General features: G+C 50.1%; 1 pseudogene; it reads left to right on the top strand.

Annotated features, from left to right (window-relative positions):
* The first annotated feature begins 349 nt into the window (after positions 1 to 349).
* Positions 350 to 27044, top strand: part of LOC119441125 (uncharacterized) — an 84988-nt pseudogene continuing 58293 nt past the window's right edge.

Here is a 27044-nt window from a genome sequence, read left to right as displayed (position 1 = left end):
CCCCAAAATGTAAGTTGTGCGAGGGTGAACACCCGACCGGAGACCGAACGTGCAAGGCGAAATACAAGATCCACTACGCAGTGCGTAAGCGACAACGGGAGCGCCAATAGGCCGAACGCCAGCTGCCGTCGGAGAGCGATTTCCCGCCACTCGACAAGCCGCCAGCTGCGCGAAAGTCAAGGACCCCATCGAAGAACCGCGCCCCAAACTCCAGAGACAGCAGCTGCTGCAAGATAAGCCTCAACAGGAAAAGGTCACCATCACGTCAGCGAGGGGCTGGGTCAACGCAGCGAAAAGGAACAATATAAGGAACGCGCAGAAAACGACCGAAGCCACAAAGAAAGACGATATGCACAAGGTGCAAGGAGCCAACGAGACAATAAGACACGAGAACGCGGCGCTGCGAACGATCTTCAACAACCGCACGAAAGAGATCGCCGAGATCCGTAAGTTGTTCCTATGCAACAACGAGCCTCTACAGATACCCACGCCAAGCACAAGCAAGACCGCGGAAACAACCAAGAACACCCAAGAAACAGCCATAGAGGAACCGGCACCGAAGAAGCGAGCCGTCGAGGCCACGCGCAAGCAAACAGAAAACGATCGCATCAGCAACCTCGAAGCCAAATTCGCAGCGAGATTCACCAAACTCGAACAGCTAATCACGGCGAACATCGCAGCAGTGACAGCACTAAAACAAACAATGGAGACCTACCAAGCCGAGAACAGGAACAGATTCGCCTACATCGAAAGGACCCTACAGCCGATCGTGAGCCACCCCGACGTTAGTGCCCCTCTTCGCGCAACATCCACGCAACCAATGAATCCCGTACACGTCCACGCAATCATGGCTGCCGACGCAACAACAGCAGCAGCAGCAGGCGTAACAGCCTGGCAGTGGAACTCTCACGACCCCGGAAGGAAGAAGGCAGTCATCCAACAGCACATCGGACATGCCGCACGCAAGCTGGACGTGATACTACTGCAAGAGACACTCACCGACGCACCATTCCTCCCCGGTTACAGAGTGCACAAGGGCCCGCCCGATGGCAGAGGTCTGTGCACCCTGGTCAAGAAGGGACTCACTTTGGTCGAACACGAGCTGCACAACAACGTCAGGATCGAGCACACACTCACCGAAATCATCCCGGGCAAGAAGAGAAAAGGAAGCATATTTCTGCTCAACGTCTACAGAAACTCATCGCAGAGAAAATAGAAATTTAAGACATTACGGCACAGAGCCAGCACCGCAGCGGGCCGCCACACGCTGATCGTGTGCGGCGACTTCAACGCGATGAACCCAGCCTGAGGCTACAACAAGTACACAGCAAAGAGCCGCGACCTGTACCAAGACGCCACGGAATTCGACTTCACCATCTTCACGGACTCGACGCATCCGACGGAGAATCGGTGACTCCGTGTCCCGGGACACCACTCCGGACCTCTGGGGCGCGATCACCGGGAGAAACACGGGGGCCGACCTCGGCAGCGACCACACCATCGTGTAAATCAGCATACCGGAACACAACGACACCAGCATCAGAACACACAGATGGATAGACTGGGATGCCTTCCGAGACGCCAGAAACCAGAAGAGAGACGGTGACGACGAGATCGAAGACATCAACTCCTAAACGGCCGAAATCACCAAGAGCGTACGCAACGTGACCAAAGGAATTGAAACGGAAGCGCAGATCGACAAAGTATGACAGCCCGCTATCGCATCTCATCGAATCCAAACAGTCGATACTCAATCGATGGAAGAAACAACGGCTTAACCACAAATTCAGAAAGAAGGTGGCAGAGCTCAACCGAGTGACCAGGGATCACTGCCGCGCGCTATGCGCGCGGCAGTGGAACGAGATTTGCAACGCGGCAGACGGGCAGATGTACAGCGGGAAGACGTGGAACCTGCTGCGGCACCTGCTCGACGAAACGAAGACGAAGCCGCACTGAATGGACAGACTCGCCAAGCTCAAACATCGGGCGGTCTCGGTACACGGCCCCGATGAAGTCACCAGGGGCATCAACGACAAATACCTGCCAGCTAGAACCACCGAACAACACGCGCCGTACGGCGGCCTACCCAACGTGAAGCTCGATTGTGACATCGACGTCGAGGAGGTCTCCGCGGTCCTACACGACCTCAATAGCCGGCCGGCGGCTGGCCCGCACTTCGTCACGAACAAGCGCTCGAGAACCTCGACGACGGCTCGATTGAGAACCTAGCAAAATACTTCAACAAGTGCTGGAGATCGGGCGCGCTGCCGAAGCAGTGGAAGACAGCCAAGACCATCCTGATCCTAAGCCGGGGAAGCCACCGGACACGGATATACTCCGGCATCTCGCTCATGTCCTGCCTGGGCAAGGTGCTGGAGCACGTCCTGCTCAGAAGAAGACTACCTGGAACGGGAAGGGCTGTACCCGGACACGGTGATCGACTTCAGACAGCATCTAAGCACGCAGGACGCGAAGCTGTAGCTCAAATTCCAAATCATCGATGACGGCGGCAGTGCCCGTGACAACAAGGCAATTCTGGGGCCCGAGCTGCAGAGCGCCTTCTATAAGGTGAAACACTCGGCGATTCTCTCCCAAGTCTCCAAGCTCAACATGAGCGAAAGATCCTACAACTACATTGAGTACTTCCTCACGGATAGGACCGCCGAGCTACGAGCAGGCGACCTACAGACACAAGAGAAGAAGCTCGGTTGCACCACCACACCGCAGGGATCGGTCATCTCACCGATGCTGTTCAACCTGGTAATGATCGGAAGTAGCCGAGAAGCTAGAGGACATCGAAGATGTCAGGCACGCAATCTACGCGGTCGATATCATGCTCTCGGTGACCGGCTGCAGTGACACCCACTTCGAGGGCGCACTGCAAGCCGTCGTCGCAATCGATAGAAGACCAGCTGGAAGGCACCAGACTGAGATGTTCGCGGAGCAAATCGGAACTCCTCATACTCCCATCAACCAACAATGGCAGAGGGAAGACCAGACAACGCGAGTACGAAAAGATCCTAATCGCATTCAAATCCCCGTGATCGGCAAAATCAGGATCCTAGGCATGGTCATCGAAAAGCGTGGAAGAAACGGTGAGAGAGAGAGAGAGGTTTATTTGAAGAAAGGCAGAGAGGTCGGCTTGAGCGTTAGTTTGCTCTGGCCTGCTACTCCACACTGGGGAAGGGGGGAGGGGAGGGGAAGGGGGAAGAAACGGTGAAACCATCGCTGGTCTCATGGCACAAGCGGGCAACGCGACGCGCCTCCTCAAACGAGTCACGTCCCGGAGGGCTGGCATGAGAGAGCAGAGCCTAATCGGGCTCGTCCAATTCTTCATCCTCAACCACGTCGCGTACGTCGCAGCCCACCACCGATGACTGCAACACGAACGCAACAAAATCAACATGATCGTCAGAAGAACGAACAATACGGCGCTGGGCCTGTTCGAGTCCACGAGCACGACCCGCTTCTTACAACTCGGGATACACAACATGCTCAAAGAAATAGCCGAAGCGTAATGGACCGCTCAACTGGAGCTGCTGTCCACGACCAAAGCCGGGAGGAAGATACTGGACGACCTGCGAATAGAACGCTCGAACGAGGCGGAGATGAACTCCCCGTCCCCGAAGAGGTCCGACGCCAGACCGGAATCGACCCCATACCCAAGAACAGAATCCTGAGTACAACAAGGGAAGAAGAGCGGCGAGGGCCAAGGCTCTCATCGACCTGCACGCCAACGATGAGAACGCGCGGTACGTGGACGCGACCTAATGCCGACGGAACGCCTTTGCAGCGGCCGTCAAAGAGGCGCCAACCGGCTCCACGAGGACGGCAGCAAGCATGAGAAGCGCCGGAGCGGAACAAGCGGAGGAGGAGGCCATCGCCCTGGTCATCGCCGACGCAGACTGCCACACGGTGCTGAGTGACGCGAGACAGGCGGTACGAAACTTCGCCAAAGGCCAAATTTGCAAGAGAGGCCGAGCGGGTACTGCGAGTGACCAAAATGCAGGACAGAAAAGTGAGAATCAAGTGGTTCCCGGCGCACGCGGGTGACGCGTCGGAATGCAATGACAACCTCAACGAGACGGCACACGCCGCGGCACGAGCGCTAACCAACTGCGCCCCAGCAACAGACTGTCCGACGTGGTTTGGAGTCAAGGACCGCATGACGGAGTATAACGACATCATGAAGGCCTACCGCCTGGCTCGAAGGACTCTCCCACCTCCGCACCCGAGGCTGAGTCGAGCGGAGGCTTTACTACTGAGACAGCTCCAGATCGGATCGCTACCGAGCCCGGCACTGATGCATCGCATGTATCCCGAGACATACCCGACCGACAAGTGTAAGGTCTGCCGGAGGGAGACGGCACATCACACGCCCCTCTTGTGTGACTGCATCAAACACACAGAGGAAGCAAGATCAAGAATGATCCCGCCGCGGCTCAAGGCAGCCGCGAAGAGCTAAGAGCTCCAACAGCTCTGGGCAGTCCAGCAGGTCCTCGGGGCGCTCGAAAGGCAGGGACCCAGCGAGCCGGCAACGGCGAGTGGGGACCCGCGCCGAGTAAAGGCAACCCCGTAGACGACGTAGGCCTTCGTCGGGGCGCGCGAGCGCCGAACTGCAGGCACAAATAAAGTTTGTTCCAATCCCAATCCAATCATCCCTTACTCCCTTCTCCCTGCGTATAGGGTATCAAACGGGACACGGGGCTGGTTGTCCTACCTTTCCCCTCTCTGTCCTCCTCCTGCCGTTAGTGCAACAGTGATTCGACCAAGATATCAGGATATTTTTCTTTGAGAGCAGCCTGTCATCCAAATGGCTGAGACTAATTCGCAGAGCACATCACTGAACGTCGCACGATAGTGAGTAGCAAAGAAGATGCCACTAAATTTAGAAGGTATTAATGAAATGCTGGTGCGCCAAGTTTCCTTTTAAGTTTTTCAGCAGCTTCAGATGCATACCACGGGAAGTTTTGTCCGGTAGGACAAATTGCCATCCTGCTGATTGAAATGAATATGTAAATTATACCACTGTGCTGTATCCGATCCATATCATCATTCACTATCATCTGATTGCAACATACGTCGATTTTGAATGTCTGAGGGCACTCATTCGTCATCGCTACACTACAGGAACTCCCTTCCAGCGCGGCGCGATAGGCAAGAAAAAGAAAGAAAAGGATGCGTGGAATGCGGAAAGAAACGGGATGCAAGAAAAGTTCGACATAATCAGTGAATCTGTGTAACTACGTAACTGGGGTGGGACAAGTGGAGTCCTAGAGGGCTATGGGTAGATGTCCGTGCACGTCCGTGCACGTCCGTCACGCAGAAAGCAACGAGAGCATTACTACAGCACTTCAAGTCTACAGGTCTCTGCGACTGGTATTGGGCTTAGTGCCCACGCTGACGTATGGGCACAACTACTGCTCTTTCTCGCCTCCTCTTTCTTGCTTCGCGTCCCTGTAGCCCCTTCCCCCATTGCACTTTAGTAAAGCGGACATACGTCTTGTTAACCATCCTGCCTTCTCTCTCTTTCCCTTTCTTCTTAATTTGTTTGTTTGTTTGTTTGGACATAGTGCAGCCCTATTATATGGCTTTAGCAGGAGGGGGCAAAAGTAGAGAACATCAAATTACCATAAACAAGGCAAACACAAGCAAACATTTGAAGCAGGTAATTAGGCGAACTTTTAACATAATAGAGATCGCTTTCAACATCTTGCAAGTACGAAATACTACCTGCGTGGCGGCTAAGGGTGCGTAAATTTGTCTTTTTTGATTAGCAAAGATTGGTTTTAACAATACTGCACGGTGGGCGTAGGCAATAAATTAATAAGGCCTTCTCAGTTCAATATAGATACCCTGCAATAGGTAAATGTGTTTTTCTGAGCAGACACAAGCACTATACAGTCCTGCGTCACTCGGAGGACATTACGTAAAACTGCATCATCAATAAAGCCAAATCAACATTAATTCTCTTTCATGAATCCCCTGCAGCGATTCAGCAACTTTTTCGCCTCTACGCATGGTTACGACACATATTCGTCGGAAGGGATACCCCTGAGAACAGCACCATTGTTATAACAAAAAAATCAAAGCAGAGAGTTGGCACAACCGCAGCTGCCTGCACAATGTGCGAAAAGCAGAGTTGTAAAAAAATTGGCGGATGATAATAAACGACTTCGTGCGTCAAGGCAGTGGAAGAGAACGCCGGAACCCAAAAGCTGAACGGCGAGCGCATTAGTTTCTCCCCCGCGACGCCGATAGAGCGGCCAAACTTTCCCGCCACGCCGGCACTTTTCCGATGAAAACGACAGTCAGCGCAACAGCGCAACCGGCACGGGAGACACGTTTCAAGGAATGATACTGAAATGCGGTAAAGCGAACGGTTCCACTGGCTTGAAGTGCATGGCGGAAACTCAATCAGGAAACGAGAGAACGCTGTACAGAACCGCAGCGCAACCTCCCGTTTCCAAAACACCATGCAGAGACAGCGCACACATACACAGCCCGGCGCTTGGATCGAGATAGAATTCGGTGATACCGTGGCAAGGAAATAGAAATAACCACATTGATAGCCCGGTTCTTTCGATCAGCCTCGCGTTGCGTGTTTGTTGCGCCCGCAGCTACCAACAATTGCTCTTGATAGGGCACTCACAACTTTCGAGATGTGCCTTTGGCTTGGTCCACATTTACTGGCATTTTCCGGCGACTACGCCTCCTATATTTCTTTTACACGTTTATTGCCGCTCTTACAGTTCCCAGAACACCTCCGGCTTGTTTGCTGAGGCATGAGATTTCTCCGCTCCCGGTTACGTTAAGTGTCAGGATTCACTCTTTTATCGATACCACGGACCTATCGTAAAAACTGTTCAATTGCCACTAACGTGGTCTTCTTGCCTCTTCCACCCATTTTTCTTCCTCTTTTTTTGTCGAATGATAACTTAACAAAACTCAAATTTTGACCAATTTCCAGGCGTAGCACGTTCGCTATTTCCCAATAGTGGGGAACACCAAAATTTGGTTCTGACGAACCATACATGTAGCACAGAGAATATATAGGTATACTGCAACTACAACTAGACTACTAAAAATAAATAATAAAACTATACGGCAGTAAACTAAAAGGAACACAAAGCATGTCATTCACTATGTTTAAAGCCAGTCTATAAAAATGTTTTAAAAGACGTCGAATCCGAAAATTGGTGCTTTCATTACCAGCGGAAGCGGCTCCTGGGCTGTCTTGAGCTGTGTAGATGGTTACCACAGTAACATCAAGATCACAGCAACAAGTCATACCAAGGAGATGCAAAGTAAGTTGTTACAAAAGTCAAGCAAAGGAACAGCTAGCGCTGGTAATGGAGGCAGCAACGCCCCGCTTCGGTGTGTCCTTTTTTAATTTTTTTTCTCTATTTATGTGTGAGGAAATATGATTGCCTTCAGAATGTGCATTATAATAGTTGGTGCAAGGAACTACTGTCACAAGAGCACGCTTAAGAGCGATACTATTCCAAAGGAAAAGTTGTACACTTTTATTCCTTTAAAATAAAAGTACTCGCAAAGATCAACTGCATTGAATTTACAATTGAATGGCACAAAGATATCAGTAGGAGGACAGATATGAACGAAACGGCAAGAACAATGGATAAGAGCACAAGGAATGATGGGAGGGGCAAAAAAGATGAAAAGAAAATGCTTGGCTGTGCGGGAACTTCAGTTCTTTCGAAACAGAGCTTTAGAGACAAGAAATGGCCGTCGAGTGACGATATGTAGGTCCTTAATTAACAAAGCTGTTAGTTCGTAAGTGCTCTTTTCCTTTGGCCGGCCACCAATGATAAGCCCAGCATCCCGATTCACTTGAATTTGCTCTTACGAACCATTATATCATAAGAGCTATTTTGCGGATAAGGGCTGAGGTTTCTAATTAACGAACGTCCTGACTATACCATATAGCTAAGCACGCATCGATCACTGTGTCGTCATTCCCCGACAAACCCACCTAGTCGCCTCATTTTACGCTGTTCTTTTTACTCAGACAGGCTATTGGACCAGTCATAACTCAGCCAGTTCTCGTGACTATTATGCGTACTCTTTCGGGAGTATACTCTGTGGTAGCACCTGCTTTCGGTCTTGTACAAGTGTGGTACGAGCACTTATGCAATTTGCGCACGCAGAGAGCCGACACTTGCTAGAGCTGCAGTTGGCCTACACCTTTAGCGCCAACTGTAGCTTCAGCTTCCACGACAGCCTTCGCCGCCGAACTGTTGACTACAAGCGATTCCCGTTTGGAATTGGGCGGTTGGTCCTCTGCTGCGTGTTCGTGTGGCTGCGACGACGAGCCGTACATCACCGACTTTACGACTGTCCCAAGCACATTACACATAGTCGTTCCGTGGAACAGGAACGCCCCCTCCGGTAGCTTAGTGGTTATAGTGGCTATAGCATTGCGCTGCTTAAGGTCGCGGGTTGGAACCCGACCGTGGCACCCGCATTTATACGGGGCAAAATGCAAAAACGCTCGTTTGCTTATATTAAGGCGCACGTTAAAGAACTCTAGGTTATCACAATCAATCCTGAGTCCCCCACTACGACGTGCCTCATAATCAGATCATGGTTCTCGCAAGTAAAATGCCAGAATATAATAAATTTGATTTTTTTTCGAACAGGAACTCCGCTTACTTGAGTCACGTGGCCCTTCTTCATTCGCCAAGGTGTTGGACCCATGACCATTAAAGCAGTCAATAATAAATCAAGGAGAGCCCTTCAACGATTTGAAAACGCTGGCGTGCGGAACGAAACCGGACTCCATAGCTGCGTGCTTGATCGCGAGAGATTCATTGGTGCGCCTGCAAGAGATATGTTTGTGTATCTCATACATCCGCAGACTTTGTTTTAATTGAAACTTGTTGAGGAAGAGTTGCGACCGCAGTGTCGCTACATTTTCTTCTCTTTTATTCAAAGATTAGATAGCGCCAGAATTTAGACATTCTTCTTTAACATTTATCTTTTATCAGTAACCAAGAAAAACGCTACGGTCACCTGCAAACAGCGCCAACAACTCATCTATTTACTTTTATTTAAACAAAGCAATGATTAGTATCATTGGCCCCTGCGCACTAACGCGCACGTGAGGCATATATACGTGTGTGTACTTGTTGAACAGAACAGCAACCGTTATCAAAGTTGTTTCATCATCGCTATTACCTTAGTTAACGTCTCATCATTTTTTGTTTGCGCCTCATATATTGCCTGAGAGTTAATTTCATTTTGAACATTCAGAAAAAGGTTGGTGTAACGACGCTGTGGCCGAACTTTTGTTCTAGTTGAATTATCTTCTTAAGACGGGATTAATAAAATTAAATGGTGCAATGTTTACCATATTCTCACGGTTGTATGACAGGTGCATGGTGCCTGTCAGCAGTGTTTGAAACGGGGCTTCGAACCGGAGCTACAACTACACAAGGAGCAGTGCACTCTATAGCAAAACCGTTGTTTCCGTGAAAGCACGCGCGCCATGGATACTCTGCGTGCGCGCTCTATTTAATTTGATTTTATCTTGCTCTCTGCTTGGTTGTAACGTGTCCTAGAGTGTATAACAGGGCTTCATGCTGTATTCCTGTCGTGAGTGCAGCGGGTCTAATCATCTTAATGGTTCACTGACAGATTTGAAGTTTTCCGTCAGCAAAGACAAAGGTTCTTTGAGTTACCAAGGTCTTTTAAAGTTCCCCATTTAGAATATTGGTCCCGGGGCGCGAAATTTTCTAGTTTTTTTTTTTTGTACGTGTCAGTATGCCTCACTGAAGACTACTTTCCACCGCCGCTCCTCTATTGCATGTGCGTGCGCTGCTTTGACGCTCATTCATGGAAGATATTTGCGGATTTATATTACTTTGCCCGTGTAACAGAAATCTACGCGGGAATAGTAAAGCAGTGCCCGTAGAACAAAGCTAGAGTCGATGACTGTGACTTTGAAATCCACTTTTTCTCCGTATATGGAACTAGGTGTGCTTCAGATATTCCTTTTTTGCCCGCTGTGGCGGCTTGGGGGATATGGCGTTACGTTGCTAAGCACGAGGTGACGAGATCAAATGCCGGCAGCGGCGACCACATTTCGATGGGGGTTAAAGTGCATGAACGCCAGTGTGCTGCTCATTCGGTGCATGTTAAAGATCAATTAGGTTGTCAAAATTACTCCAGAGAGCACCCACTACGGCGTGCGTATAATCAAATTGGGGGATTAGGACGTAAACCATCAGAATCTAATTAATTTACTATTTTTTCTTTTTTTCAAAAGGTCACATTCCATTTCCTGTGTTCCTAATACTAACGTGCCTGCAATTTTCTTGCAAATGTGCATTTCCAACATTTGTCCTGTCTGAAAAAAATTTCCGAATTTATTTTCAGCTTAAGTAAACCGTTTATTTACAGCTCTTTACCAAAGGCTCGTACGTTGGAATTGTTCTTAGGAGAAAATTCCTGTGAATCTCGATGCGGGGGTGCCATGCAGGATGCGCCGAGTTTCTCGTTCGCACGAGTTTTACCCGGGTTCGCTCGATTGCAGTCAGTGAACGGAGATAGCAAGGTACGTGCAAGAACAGCAGGCAAAACGAAATGTCGAGATAAATCCGTGCATGACAGCATGAGCGCACCCTGCGCGGCACAGTTCTTCCGCGCTTCAAGCACAGAGGACTGCGCAACAAAACGCGCCAGCGCCGCGTATTGTTATCAACGTATTATCGCAATTTAGCAATACCGCCACTGTCCCGCTGTCTATCTGCACACTTGCCGTGAGCCGCTTGCCATGCCTTTCTCGGGCGCACCAAGCGCATGCCTCCTCTTTCGAGCAATATCTTTCTATCCTCTCTCGAATGCCAACAAGGCCCATGCAGTGCATTCTTGCACCTACACTTTCCCTCAATCGAATACATTGAAATACAACAAATAAAATAACAAACATTTTATTTCTTAAAGTATCGGTTTTTCGTTTTGAATGCTATAAATTTGTGATGACAAACGGACATCGAATAAACTATTAAATTTTGCACTTTTTTGCCGCGAGTGGCGACAGTGAGGCGAAAGCTTACAAGCGGATACACTCTAGAGGGTCGCACGCACGAGGGAGTTCATACGGGGAGCAGTCGCCAGGGGCGCTGCAGGGCTATTCTCGATAAAATCGATGCGATAATGACGCATAAAGTCAGTCATGACAATGATTTGTCCATTCCCTGTCTATTAGGTTAATGGCAACATGGCGTTGCGGCATGGTTGTGCACCGCAGGTGCTTTCACTGAGGCGGCTACTAAGGCCGGCGCTTTACCAACTGAAACGACGCTCTAGCCATAGAGACGGGGGCAACGGCTGTCGCTGCGAAATTGCTGTGCGGTATTCTAGGGTCCGTAGTGCGCAGCACAGTGAAAATGCACTTGTTTATCTGCGTGCGCGATGTCTCCGCGATGTAGTGCGAAGAAAAGCGTGCTGCCCAGTGACACAATTCATCGCTTAATTGTCACTGCTTGCCCAGTGAAGGTGCCTCCGTGCGCATGTATACGCAGAGTTTGAGTGTGTTCTTCACTCCAATACGCTTGCCGATTCCCTTTGCTGCTGAGCTAACAGCGATCGCAGATGAATATCGTAACGACAGCGCAGCAATCACATTTTGGCGGGTGAGGGCTCTTGCGTGCAGTTAGGAAATTGGACTTCGAACCCAGGAAGGTGTTGCACTTGTTTAGTGTGCCGTGCTTGTGATGAAGGAATTCCATCGCACTGGGTGTGTTTGCGACACTGCGACTCCAATACATAACTAATGACACAGCAGCCATTTCAAAATGACAGCTGCGATACGTTGTCGTTGGAAAACACTATATAACTACTGCTCAGGATCGTCGTCCACCGCGGCGCATCGACGCCTTGCAAGCAGCTACAGTGACCTGCCGATAATTATTTGCTGTGCGCTACGTCGCCACAATGCAGGCAATGAACCGTGTTGTGGGGCCATCACAGCCCAAGAAGATATATGCATCAACCAGCGAAGGTCGACGTTTTTTTTTTAGAATAGCGGTACTCAGTACATCATCGATGACAGTGCGTTGTGCGTGTTTTAATTCGCCGGTCAAGACTGTTAATTAATGCCTCTCAGTTCCGCACCACGTCGCGGTTGACGAAAAATAAGTTGGGCGTGACCCAACCGTGGTGGGCGCGCACAAAAGTTACATGCCTCGCGCGGGGCGTGACCTATATGGTTTTGATTGACAGGCGAACTCGTACCAAACTCGTACATCGCGAAACCCCCCTCGAGTTGAACTCGTGAACATGGCGGCGGCAGCAGCAGCCTGTGTCATCGCATCCAGCGGCAGTAAGCGTCAATATGGCCGTCTGGACCCGTTCCCCTACATGACCGACGTAGAGTTTCGCGTCATTTTTGCCTTTCCAAAACGTCAGTGCGCTGGCTGTGTGACGAGTTAGGCGAAGGCCGTCGTCTGCGAAGACAGCGTGGCGGGAAAACTATGTTTTCCGAGCACAGCGTGGTGTGACTAGGCTGCGGAGGAAAAGTTTGTGCGATCGCTTCGGCTCTCTCTTGTTTCAAGCTCTGCTCGTTCATCGCGCCCCAGCCCCAGGCCAGGTCCGGCGTCGTCATCAGAGTACTTGGGCACCTGCGAGCAACTGGCGTTCCATCCGGACCAACCAACCTGCGCAGGCGAAGTGGTCACATTATATTGAAAGGCTCAGACTGGACGCCGGTCTAACTTCCGCTGAAAGAGCTGCCGAAATCAGTTTTCGCAGTTAACACGGTACGGCTGCACTGCACGGGCAGAGAGGCGAAGGAAGTTACTTCGCCAACACGGACCGCCTCCGCCGTCCGAACGACCACCTCTCCAGGCGGCAAATGATTTGGTTCACGTACTGCATGATCCAAAACCGTAGACATATGGCTGTTGAAGGAGAGGACCGGCGACTTGTTTGCTCTATCGAAGCATGCCATCGCCGACAGGAGGAACTACCCCCGTAAGTTCGCGAGGGACGAGCTGCTGGCGCAATCTCCACTCTGTGGCCCCGGGTAAATAGCGCAAATTGACGAGTGTCTTCGCGGTGAGCAAAAGTACAATCGAGGCCGCCTAATGTCGGGTGACAACTTTCCGCCGAGCCGCCAAAATTACGGGGGTGTTAAAGATGATGGTCCATGGGTATTCGGCATGTTCTGCGTGACCAGAGGGGTGCTGAGACTTTCAAGGTCGACCGACAAAAGGCGGTGACGCTAGGCGCCATTATTGCAGCCAATGTTCAACCGGGGACCGTTATTCATAGTGACGAATTGGCCGCATACAAATATATCCCAAATTTAGTGGATGCTAAGGGGCATGCCTCAATCTGCATTAGGAGATAGTCAACCACAGCGTGAACTTTGTGGACCCCACCACTGGCGTTCACACGCAAAGAAAAAAAAAATAGAATGTTATTCTCAAAAAGTGAAGCTCCACCTCGTCAGCGATGGGTACAGGGTAACTGCACCGATGCTGGAGTCCCCCTGGGATGGATGTGGTGGCACTCAATGGCCACGTGCGCTGCAAAGACCCTCTCGCGCTTGTTAGAAACCACGGATCGCTCGGGCTACCCAGTATAAAGACTCTTTCCTGCGGTTGTTAGAAGCCATCGCTCGACGCTTGCCAGTATGAAGGTGCATCGCAACGTAAAAGAAAATAAAGCGTAGTTTTCTGACCTTTGTATGAGTGCTTCCCGGAATTCCTGAGTGCTTACACGGTAAGCGTGCGGCTAACCACTTAGGCACTAGCCGGCGCTCACTTCGTCTCGCAGCTAGAGCAGCTGGGATGCCTCGATGCACGCGGGCGCGCGCATCGAGGCACCCTACTCGCAGCTTTTCTTTAGCGCGAGCAGCGAGCGATCTGTTAAAAGCGCAGTGTGAAAACCCGGCGCACACCAATCGGTGCTCGGAAATGCTAGCGCAAGTACGTAGCGAGGCGCGCCAATCGAATCCAGAGAAAGAAAGAGGAGGACGAGCGTCCCCTCGTGGTATAACGCGAAACGTATTAAACTACAAATTAGTCTAATACGCATTAGGTGTACATCTTGTAAACCTTAATATGCTTATAACCCACATTAATGTGACTAATATTGTTGTACTAAATGCATTTATTTTATAACTTGCTTGTGCCTGTAATGCACTCGGTGGAACGACAAAGTGAAAGAAGGCACGACCATGCACCGACCGTATGATCACGTCATCCCCAGTTTGTCGACCGCCCATATGGCAACACCCAAGAGATGATAGCCACCCAGAGTGAATCTAGATAAACCAATGAAACTGTAGGCGTGCCGACGGACAAACATTGCCTTGTTACTATTTGTTCTTTCATCTTGGGGCGTCGTCAGAGCTCGTGAAGATCTCGAGTTTCGCCAAACTCGGCGCATCCTGCATAGCACCCCTGGCGAAATTTTTAGCCAAGGTGGCCTTAAAATTTCGGTTGGACGCTTACGAACGATGAGCTCAGTAAAATCAGCCTCTGAGACATGGCAGCACCAGCATAGAGGAAACACACAAATTTCGGCCAAATCATAAAATAAAAGGAGTAAGACCGAGCCAATTAGGGATAATTCACGAAACAAAGAATGCCTCGAAAAGAAGCGCTGGCTTGTTTCCATGCATTCGCAATATTCGAAAGGAGCAAAAGAAAAAAAGTTAAAGAGGGACCGGTTGCTGAGGATGCTTTCAACCAAATAGAACGCATGCTAATGCAGATTGAAACCATATATTTCGCTTCTGTGCTTTCGTTATACAATTTTTCTTTTCGCCCTAATTTGCTACGTTGAATATAAAGTGCATGTGCCTCAATGATTTTGTAATATAGTCCATATATGCCGATGGCGTGTTGAACAGAAAACAGACGGGTAAGGGAAAAAGGGATGTAATATCAGGGATGATGGCTTAGTGTGCATATAAAGAATCAAGAGTGCACAGGCAATTTGTGGGACCACTGCTATTAAGCCCACAGTTGTAATGATTCTATTTGCTTGTGTCGTTTTTCTTGCTTGGGTCCTGGATAGGACGTTATTTGCCTCTTTTTAGATGTCGTACTATGCACAATATACGTCGCTTTTTTTTACCTTCGTGTCCGAAGTTCGTAAAATGAAAAGTCGGGCTTTGGGCTGACAAACTAAACGCCGCACCAATCGTCATGCCACTATAACGAGCACTTGATATCTCTTACCCTGAAGAAGTCATCCACGCTTGGCCAGTGTCAACACCCAGCTCACACAGGTCAGAGTGCTTTCCCTCAGAGCCACTGCGTGCTGTACACGGATGCGGTAGTTGTTCAGCGAGGGGCACAGATATCCTACCCAAGTCATACCAGAATCAAGTATCAGATTCGTCATATTCATCATTATCACTTTTTTGATGTTCACTACAAGACATGGGCCTCTAGCAGCAATCTCTAATTACCTGTCGTATGTTAGCCGACTCAGTGCAACAGTGTCAAAATTTCTTGATTTCAACATGTTACCTAATTCTGCACCATCATCGACGGCTTCTCTCTTACCTTGGTGCCTATATGGTTACTAAAATAGGCCACGAAGAGGTGGCCTATTTTCTTCTCTATAGAGTGCCCATTTTCGGCTCTATTTCTGCCCTAATCTGCTCTATAGAGTGCATCAGCCGTTCTGTCCTCGGAACACCGTTAATAATCCTTCATCCCCTGCCCCTTCCAAAGTACCATGTAGGCGAATTTACACGTCAGCAGAATTTTCTGCCTTTCAGTAAGGAGCTGTCTTTCTCTTTCTTTCACCCATATGATTAGCTATTTTTCCCCTTCTGAGGAATTAGGCACATTGCAACATCCTCAACCTCATTCAGGTCAGGTCTTGTTCATCATTAGGAACCACGTCTTAGTGATGTCCGATACGAGTGAACGGACTTTGAGATATCTTTCCAAGTTGTCCCACCTCTTACAGCAACTGGCATGTTGTTGGCGAGCTGTCACTCTACGTCAACCTCGTGGATTCCGGCGAAGGCTACCGAGTCGTCCTGGCGACTGCTTATGACCCATCTGAACGCAGGCGGTCGCACAGATACGTGGGTGTCGTTTCATCCAGGTTGTTTCGGATTGGCACGTGGCGGAAAATTTCATAGGTAAGCGGCGAGCTGAGCGGTGTTCGAGCCAGTAACGCCGAGAGAACGTGGGACAGGTTTCCCACCTGCACGACTTGTGAGACAGCCTTTTCTTATCGAACCGTCTGGAAAGAAAGGGACGACGCCGCCAATGGTGATGATACGTACAGATTAGGACGAGGGAAGTTTTGAACAGTGCTCAAAATATATACAAGCACCTATATACCAAAACGTTAGAATTGTTGTTACTTGAGCTACAAGCCAGACATGATGCCATTGAGTCTGTCACACACTGCCAAACGTTACGAAGGTTCCCGTCTACACTGACTCAGTTGCTACAGTGAATGAACCAATGGAAGGACCGAAGACGGCTACATATCTGTCATCGATTTCAAAGCTAGTCGTCTCACCTCAGCACTTTAGTACATACACTTTACTAAAGGTGGCGCTCGAAGCATCATCAACCATTTTGGAGGGAATGGCACAAAAGAGGACAACATATCTGACTAGACAACATGGCGTTTGCCCCTGTTGTCTAGTCTCATTGCCTGCCTTCCTGTTTTGTGGCATGTCTTCCACAATACACACCTGCCCCAATAAAGTCCACAACATCTCCTACTCTGTAGTCAAGAATTCGACGAAAGTTCGTCTGGTCAGGTAACATGATGAGGAAGAAGATGCGGTCACTGACCAAGTCAAAGTAATACACAGAGACGTTTCGGGACCCGTACGGGTTCCTTGTTCACACTAAGCAGGCAAGAGCCGTAAGTCGCTTTTTTACTAAAATGTGACGTAATGAGCGGGTGTAGCTGGCAGGGAGATTGCCATCTGTCCTGTTGATAGTGTCCTCCGTGGTCTGAATAAACACTGATTCTAATAGTAGTCTTGTGGCCGGATTCTTCTCCTTGGCTATTATAGTGGCGTTATCCCAATTGATGCAGTGACCGTGATTATCGGCGTGCTCTGCCAGTGCGTTCGACGCTTTCTTGTTGTTGCAGACGTCCCTCCGATGTTCCTTTAATCTTCTGGTGAAGTTGCCAGTTTCGCCGATGTAACTACAGCTGCAGTCTGCGCATGGTATCTTGTAGACAACACCAGGGTAGCTCTTGCTGTCTAATTGCTTGAAGACACCGGTAGCGTCAGCGTGGGGCCACAAGATAATCCGACAAGCCAAGAAGAAATTAGTGTCAACACGGACTCAAGAAAGCCGACAGAAAATCAAGAAATTGGAAACCGAGACTTTTTTCGCAAGGCGTCAGCTCGAACACGTCATTGCTACGGACTTCCCCGACGTACAGCTTCACGCCAATTTCATGGCGACGCTAAGGGAACGCAATTGCAGACAGTCGCAAGAAAGCAAATTGGACGCACTCAGGCCGCAGCAGCCCGCCCAAACTAAAGCTGCCGTTCTCAACTTGTCCTCGTACAAGCTTACTGCTTCTGAAGCTGCCGTTCTACGCAAGGGATTGAACTTCAATTCTGGTGCCTCACCCAACCCGACGAGAATGGTCTGCGCCGTGGAGCGAGCCGTCGGACAGCTTCCTTCCGAAGTAAGAGACGAAGCTCGTACCCGCGCTATCGGTGTTCTGTCCAAGTGGCGGAGACGCGACCCTCAAGCTCGGCCTTCACCGGCTGAGAAAGACGTCGTCAAGGGCCTCCGAAACAACCTCTCCATTGCCATACTTCCTGCGGACAAGGGAAATGCCGTCGTAATACTCAACAGAAGTGAGTACGATCAGAAGATGACGGATTTGCTTTTGGACGGGGATACTTACGTAACCATACAAAAAGATCCCACGGCAAGCCTTCAAACGAAACTGCAGAAGATACTCTCCAATATTTTGAAGATACTCTCCAATATTTGAAGGTGCTTGTGCCGCAGCACAAGCACCTTTACTATCGTCTCCTGTGTACCAATGGGTCTGCACCTGCAATTTACGGCCTGCCCAAAGTACACAAGCCAGGCGTTCCGCTACGGCCCATCGTCGACTTCACAAGGTCGCCGCTGCACCGACTTTCGGGTTACCTACACCAAGTGTTGGGCCCACTCGCCGGAAAAACAGCAACGCACATTGCCAATTCGTCAGCTTTCGTGGAAAAAGTGCGCGACATTTCCCTGGATGAAGAAGACGTGATGGTATCCTTCGACGTCAGAGCGCTCTTCACTTCCGTGCCTGTCGACTTGGCCGTAGCGGTGTGCACGAAGGTCCTGCTGGCGGACGAAACGCTCGCAGAGCGCACACCTTTGGAGGTACAGGACGTCTGCGAGCTGCTAGAATTTTGCCTAAGCAACACGTATTTCACCTACCGCAAGCACTGTTATAAGCAGATCCACGGAACTGCCATGGGCGCTTCCATCGCCGTTACTACGGCCAATTTGGTCATGGAGCTAGTTGAACAGAAGGCCCTTGCCGACTTCGCTCCCACGCCCAAGATATTCGTCCGCTACGTGGACGACTGCTTCTGCATCCTAAATAAGAATGATGCCCCACGGCTCCTGCGTGTTCTCAACTCGATAGAGGCAGCAGTACAGTTTACCGCAGAATACGAGTGCGACAGCAGCCTTCCCTTCCTCGACGTCCAGGTGGGCCGAACCGGAAATAAGCTCTCGTTTGCTGTGCACAGGAAAGTGACGCATACCGGACACTACCTAAATTTTAATTCGTGCCACCCAGCTTGTCACAAGCAATCCGTTGTTTCTTCTCTGGTGACGCGGGCAACACGCATCTGTTCAAGTGACGACGAAATCAGGAAAGAACTTCAGACAATCCATCGTGAATTAATGACGAACGGGTACCCAAAGAAATTTATTAAGACTAATGAAGATCGTGTCCTCCATCCCAGGCCATCCCAGCGCAAGTCGTTCCGAAGACGCGCCGGCGTTCCATATGTTCCTGGAGTCAGCGAAGCTCTAAGCCGTATCTTTTCAAGGTATGACCTTCGCGTTGCGCACATGCCCTCCAACAAACTGAGAAATCAGCTTGTTAACGTGAAAGATCTATTAGACAGCAAGAGCTACCCTGGTGTTGTCTACAAGATACCATGCGCAGACTGCAGCTGCAGTTACATCGGCGAAACTGGCAACTTCACCAGAAGATTAAAGGAACATCGGAGGGACGTCTGCAACAACAAGAAAGCGTCGAACGCACTGGCAGAGCACGCCGATAATCACGGTCACTGCATCAATTGGGATAACGCCACTATAATAGCCAAGGAGAAGAATCCGGCCACAAGACTACTATTAGAATCAGTGTTTATTCAGACCACGGAGGACACTATCAACAGGACAGATGGCAATCTCCCTGCCAGCTACACCCGCTCATTACGTCACATTTTAGTATAAAAAGCGACTTACGGCTCTTGCCTGCTTAGTGTAAACAAGGAACCCGTACGGGTCCCGAAACGTCTCTGTGTATTACTTTGACTTGGTCAGTGACCGCATCTTCTTCCTCATCTCCTACTCTAATCCAGCCCTTGACCCCCAAATGTCTCACTCATCATATACGTATCTGAAATGCCTCCAACCTCCTTGTCTTCTTACTTGTAGAATGAGAAACCGATTTATTCTTGTGACATTGGAAACATTGGTAAATTGTGTGTCTTCTAAGCTGCAAAGTGCATTCCCCAGTGGGACCGACGCGCCCTTATCTTTCGGTGCGTCTGCTTCTTTCACCTCACTTCACTGCGGGAATACAGGAAGTTTATCATCGAAGATTTTGGTCTGCGGAAACCTTGACACCGTGTGGCACCTGAGCCTATATGAATGGAAAACTGAAGACCCTTGAACATATTGTCACGTTCTAGGAGAACAGGTGACCTCAAGCGTTGAGTCCGAGTCTCTGACCGCCAGCTGATCAAACGCAAAACTCAAGCACCCGTGCGTGGATAGGAAGATCTTCGTCTGCTTCTTCACTGGCGAACGTCAAAGCAGGTGCCGGAGCATGGCGCGTGGACTAGCGCGCGTCTTCGTCTTTTATTGCGATAGCAATTATATGGACACTCAAAAGCAGATTTCTGCCGTCGGCGTCGCCGTCGCCGTCGCCGTGAGGTTCCGTATGACGTCATTTGGAGAGGAGGTGTTTATTATACATAAGGAAGAGACGCTTAATTCTGCAGCCCATAAGGGAGCACGGCACAGCGTCGTAGGGGATATGGGGAGTAGGAGGTAAAGAAAACGAGAAGAGAGATAGTTCAGGGGGCTCGTCCGCACATGGGTAGGCAGCAGAGGCGGCAGGGACCGGCAAGGGCAGGTACGTTCACCGGTATGCTGCTATCCCACTCGCCTCCACGAACTCCACGAAGAAATCGTCGCCGCGCGCCGAACGCTGTATGTGCGAGTGAAAGGGCGCGAGGGGCGCGTCTTTCACGGGGAGTGAACGCACGGCGGAGAACAAACGCGCGTTCTGCGCCGTGCTCGCTTAAGGGCTGCAGAAGTAGGCGTCTCTGTTCTCCTTCACAATCACCATGTATGTAGAGGAAACGCGCCTTCTTCCGACGAGCGAGAGGCCGTGGGGGAGGGGGAGGGAAGGGAGGCGACGTTTAGCTGCGGCACGCAGTGCCTATTTATATCAGAGGCTCCGGAAACAGTCACCAACGCCGCACGCATTTTGAGCGAACGCGGGCAAAACGCGGATGGCGTCGACAACAGTTCTGCGTGTTGCCGATGCTGCTGCATGTCCAAGTTTATACAGCTGATAAAGCTAATATCATTACTCCGTATAGCTCTCTACAAGTTTGCTATCGCAATTGATGCTTCACCTTTCAGGTGAAACTGCGACAACTTTTTTCTAATTATGTGGCGCATGTTGCAAGGTGTGGCAACATCAGAAGTTCCCGGCTCCTGCGCTAAAGTGGATAATCATCGTCTACTGTGGCTGCACCCCTTGACTCGGAATATGAAGCACAAGATATTAAGGAAAGACAAGCTCAAACATAATATATGCAAAAAAAATCCGTTGGCTATGAGATAATAACAAGCACTACATAAACCTGTGAGAATAATTCCGATTCGTAGATAACTCTAATGCGCACAGTTCTCTTAATGAAATAGCGCATAATTTACAACGGCCTTTTTTAATTTCTGTTATATCCAATATTTGGCCACTGGGCCTATTCGCCTATTCCTGTCCAATTTCACCATGTGTCCTTGGCGTTCGTTATTTCCTGATATACAGAGGTATCTACAGTAGAGCACTGCACGGGCTCGGGCTTACCCGAAAGCCCGGGCCCGGCCCGTCCCGTGGGCCGGGCCGGGTCGGGTAGAGCAGTTTTTTCACGGGCTCGGGCCGGGCTCGGGCACGGCGTGTGCTCTTTGACCCGGGCCCGGGCCGGGCTCGGGTTTTTTGACGCGGGCCCGGGCCGGGCCCGGGTCTCGGCATAAATGTTTTGATCGGGCTCGGGCGGGCCGCCCAATGTAAAAACGGGCCCGGGCCGCAAAAAGCGGCCCGTGCAGTGCTCTAATCTACAGCCTGGGTTACCACGACGTGAACAGACCATGCTGCACCGTCTGCGGCTAGGAGTACCATTTCAAGAACTCTGATGCCTCACTTATTGAAATGGCCAACAGTCCCGCGTACGACATATGCAGCTGTGATGAGACGCTCTCACGCTTTATCGGTGTCTGCCCACACCATAGTGCCGCGAGTCAAGTGATGTGCAGAGTACTGGACTAACTGGACAGTCGTCCACTATCATAACTAAAAGCTCTAAGCCAGTGCTCCCAAAGAGCAACAGCGCAGAAAAGCTCACTCGCGCTATTTAGTCTACGGGCCTTCATTATAGATTTTAAGAATGCCACCCCCAACCGTTCTATAGTGTAAATGGTTTTTTTTATTGCGATAGCAATTATATGGACACTCCAAAGCAGATTTCTGCCGTCGGCGTCGCCGTTGCCGTCGCCGTCGCCGTCGCCGTGAGGTTCCGTATGACGTCAATGGAGATGAAATCGTCGCCGCGCGCCGCCGAACGCTGTATGTGCGAGTGAAAGGGCGCGAGGGACGCGCGCTTGCACGGGGAGTGAACGCACGGCGGAGAACAAACGCGCGTTCTGTGCCGTGCTCCCTTAAGGGCTGCAGAAGTAGGCGTCTCTTTCCTCCTTTACAATCACCATATATGTAAAGCAAACGCGCCTTCTTCTGACGCACGAAAGGCCGTCGGGGGGGGGGGGGGGGGGGAGGGAGGGGAGGGGACGTTTAGCTGCGGCACCAAGTACCTATTTATATCAGAGGCTCCGGCAACAGTCACCAACGCCGCACGCATTTTGTGCGAACGTGGGCAAAACGCCGATGGCGTCGACAAGAGTTCTGCGTGTTGCCGGTGCTGCTGCATGTCCAAGTTTATACAGCTGATAAAGCTACTATCATTACTCCGTTTAGCTCTCTACAAATTTGCTATCGCAATTGATGCTTCGCCTTTCAGGTGAAACTGCGACAACTTTTTTTTGTACTCGTCACTATTTCTCTCTCTCTCACTTCCGCTCTATTTCTAATTTTATCCCCCTACTCCTTCCCCCCGTGCAGGGCAGCCAACCGGACTACCCCTGGTTAACCTCCCTGCCTTTCTATGCATTCTTTATCTCCCCCTTTCTCTCCTCTTGGCCAATACCGCACGTGTGTGCCATTGTAACAGAAATGGTGTTGAAGCCTTAAATAATTTTGTCTACGTGTACCTCTCCTCGTCATTCTTTCTTGGACAATTAAACATCAAATATCGCCTTCGTCTTGTGACATCGCTGCGTCGACGACTCATAGCGTGCATCTGCATGGACTTCTGTTCGCATCTCGGGCATATATCTTAGGAACGGTGTGGTACACCAGCGTGAGCATTGCTATAGACACTAGAGAGGTGATATGTGTAGTTCAGAAAACAAACTTTGCATGGCACTACACTTTGTTTAGGACCTAAAGAAAAAAAAATTACCACCGTATGTAGTTTTATAGAATTTAAGTAACCACGTCACGAAATCCTCGCTTCGCCTACATTATGAAGTGCTTGCTGCACCTTCGTAATTTTATAGATTGGCAATAACGTGACGCTTTACACAACCAACGTCAAACCCTACAAAAAATTGCGGCAGGACCCATCGCAGGATAACTGTGGACGGTTGTGCGTTAGCATTGAATCCATATAGCGACTCAAGGTATTGCCACCGTCGAAACTAGTTATGTATGAGGCTTGTACTGCAGCGAAAGTCTTGTCCGCAGGTGGGGAACCCCACCTGCGGACAGTTGTTTTTTCATCCGTTTTCATTTCCAATAATTTATCATTTCTTTAATTCAATTAGCAAGTACAAGAATTTCCCCTGTGTTGTCCGTGGTGTCATTGTTTGTTGGCTTCGTATGATATTCCCGTATTAGGTGCATTACTGTATCCATAAAAGAAAATGCATACGATTAATATTACACGGCTCCAGCAGACTACCTGTGTTTCTATACAGGTCAGTCAACCGCCTCATTCCCAATGTCGTCGTGCCTTTTAAGTATGCGCTTAATTTCCCTCGCCTGATGCGAAGGCTTCATTGCGTTCCCTAATTGTTTTTCTTTCTTTCTCAAAGCCATATTCTGCAGCTTCGGCCTTTTCCGGAAATCAATCTTTCTGTGCTAGCCTATTTGCGCAGCGCCATCACAGTAACGTTGATTGGTTCCCCAGTCCCCGGCGTTTGCCATGCAGATCCCTCACGTAAGATGCCGGGTACCAATCGTAGTATTCTGTTGGTTGCTCTCTTCGTCCCCTGTGGCTCTAGTATTTCGTAGCTTGATCTCATTTATTGCTCTACTGATAAAGGTCACACGTCGATTGGTTCTCTCAGCTTCTCGGAATACACCCGCCGCCTAACAATACGCCAGGTTCTGCTGCTAACGCAATGCGCTTACTAAACACGTCTGTGCCGGAAACGTGCCATAAGCCAGGTATATTCACCGGTCGACGTTGCATGCAATCCAATGCAGCATGTGGCCCTACCCTGTATGTTTCATCTGAACGACACACCCCCGCGTGTGCCTCATTGCATGCAGGATTCCCTTGAAATTATTGTGGCCAATCATCTGGGATGCTGTTACACTCGCGCCGTTCGATTTATCTTTTTATCTAACACAGTCAATTGCTCCGAAAGCAACTTCCGAATTGGAAATGGTACGCGTGGTTCTGTACGAACGCCTTATTTTCGTATGTATATCTCAAAAGCGAGAAACTCCCAGTGGCGAGTTAGTTTTATAAGTCACTGCTCACTACTGAATTGGAGGTTCTGATGGGCGAAGAATCCTTCAAAATGATAATGAGGGCTTTCCCAAGTGTTTTATGAAGGGCGCCACCTTCACCCATTTCCAAAACGCCTAGATAAGCGTTCATCTTGAACGCTTAACTCCTGAACTCCGGAACGCATAATTGAGTGTATAGTAAGCAATGTCATGCTTCTGCACTGAGCTATCGCCGAATTATCAATACCACCCTTCACTGGCTTGTTCCTTCGCGAGTGAGAGTTATAAAATTGTCTCGCACATATTGTTGTCACTCTCTGTACAAAACAGCGGCGAGAAAGTCTTGTTCGGCACTTTGTACGGCTGCACATGTGTCGCGTGATAACTTGAAGCAGCATTTTTAAAATTAAGATAAATACTAATATGTTTATCCGCTGCTTCACGATGCTTTCTCCGCCATAACAGGCCAGGACCACAACTTTGCAGTGATGCACTTTTCGATGCTACAAATTCTTATAGGGCTTCGTCATTGATCAGAAGCGGATCAATGGGATCAGCCGGCCGTCAATGGTGGCTGATAATAGTGCTATAAAATCAAGTGGAAGGCATCACTATGAAAGCGCGGCCCAGAATTATTGTAGGTGAGGGCGGGCAACCAGGGTATCCTTTGTTGTGGCAACGGTGTTCGTACGGGGATGCTCTTCAACTTTGCCGAACATCGCAACCAATTCGCAACATAAAAGAGCCATTAAGGATTAATACGCAAGAGAATTAATTTTAACTTGGAGGTGGATATGCCAGTATCGAAAAACATAGCTGAAGGACAAGTAATGTAGTGACATCGTTATGGCCGTTCTTTGGAAACCATTTTCGAACACTCTGAGGTAATGATCGCCGTCCGCTTAGGCAGTTTTACATCATAGTTCCAAACGCATGCTACAAGCAAGCACTGTGTTTACATGCTGCCGAAAACGTAAGTTGCAGAGCTGTGTACATCGTGCTGTAATGTGTTCTGCGTGCTGTTTTGCAACTATGCAAAAGATAAAATAAATATAGAACACCCTGTATATTGCCCGAAGAAGCAGTTTCTTTCGCATAAAGTGCCGCGGGAGGAAGGGGGAGATGATTATCACGCATGCAGCTGTAAGGCCTCTCCACCTAATACACGCAGCATTTCATAAGACAACCACAAAATCCAAGAACTTGACTCTGCGCGCTACACCTATAGTGGTCGTAACGAACATGCTGCGCTTCGTCAGCGGCTTCATCAATGCAAAGCACGCCACAGCTACAAAAGCTGTTCAGAAAACGCTCATCTCAGGAAACCGTCTGCGCCTCCCGCAGTTCCAACGATGGCTGGAGCGGCTGATCAGGCGCCTGCCCATCGCGAATAAACAGCCAAGTCAGCGCACAAAAAGACGCAACTTTACGACGCGCCGCGTATACACCGCATTTCCCCGGCAATTTACTGAAACGGTGCCTGGGAATCGAGCAAGCGACGACCACGACGCCTGATCAGGTATGCGGAGGCGTATCGCTCGCTCGCCGTTGATACGCCGCTTCTTTCCCCTCAATTTCGCGACTTCCTCTATAATAACATCGCCGCTGCTCATGAGTGCTTCACATGAGCCAGCACTTTCCTGTCTCCGACGCCCCCGGCCGATATGACCGGCCGCCCTCCTTTATATACGGCCGGCCCATGCCTCCCAATCTCTGTTCATTGCCTCTGCGTCGCTGGCGTTCCTGGGCATGACACCTGTCCCAACGCCCGGCAGTGTGGCGGCGGTGCTTTCACAACGTGGCTTGCCTTGGGAAAAGTAGATGGGCGGAGGAGGGAGCCAGTCTTTCTTGCTGATCGCCGAAAACCGCGCTGACAACTGTGTCCCGACGTGTCGCGGTCGCGTGGCGAAACACACACCAAGGGAGTGGTACAGAAGGGTGGGGGGTGGGTCAGTATCGCCAGCGTCTTCGTTGCGGCGCCACAAGTCAGCCACCGCTGCCCGTGTCCGATGGGCGCGATGTGGCGCGCGTGCGTGCGCGCGGTGATCGGTCGAGGAGCCGTCTGTCACGCCGCCAGCTTTGACAAACGAGCACAGGCGCGCCGACCTGCTCCCCTCCCGTCTTCGCGCTAAGGGGAAGAAAGGAGAGGCGTCTGTCTTCCTTTTCTTTGTATATACCATGCCTCGACTCTCGTCTCTGCTCCCGTTTTTTATTGTCTTCCTTTTTTGGTGTTGTTGTTGTTGACGACCGAAAGGTCAGACCGAGCGTTGTTGGGTGCGTGGCGTAAGGAGCCACCACCTCATCGGCGCCGATGCCGGAGGTCAAAATCCGCCGGTGCCGGACGTCACCGGCTCGTCGTTTCTCATTCGCCCGGTCGATACGGGGTACTTTCTCGCACCGATTAAGCTGAAGCGACGGAAACAAAGGGGAAAGAAACGGAAAGAAAGTGGCGCCACAGGGGCAATGGCATAAATTGCAGCGAGAGAGGAAGAAAACGAGGCAGGAGCAGGAGACCTCGAAGAAATCACGAGCACTACCGTATAGCGGGAAGAAAAGCAGCACCCCCGACCATTGTTGTCCGCGTGCTTTTTGTGCCCTCCCAATTTTCTTTTATTTTTGTTCACGCCATTTTTCAGAACGCCGCTGATACGTGACCAAGCCACGGAGCTCTTCTGTCACACAGAAGGGCAGACGAAGAAGAATGGTTCAGCCACAAATCGCGTCCGTATCGCCTC

Source organism: Dermacentor silvarum, chromosome 2 (genome assembly GCF_013339745.2).
Source record: "Dermacentor silvarum isolate Dsil-2018 chromosome 2, BIME_Dsil_1.4, whole genome shotgun sequence".
NCBI lineage: Eukaryota > Metazoa > Arthropoda > Arachnida > Ixodida > Ixodidae > Dermacentor > Dermacentor silvarum.
Note: the sequence above shows the minus strand (reverse complement) of the source record. Positions and strands in the feature narration are given on the sequence as shown.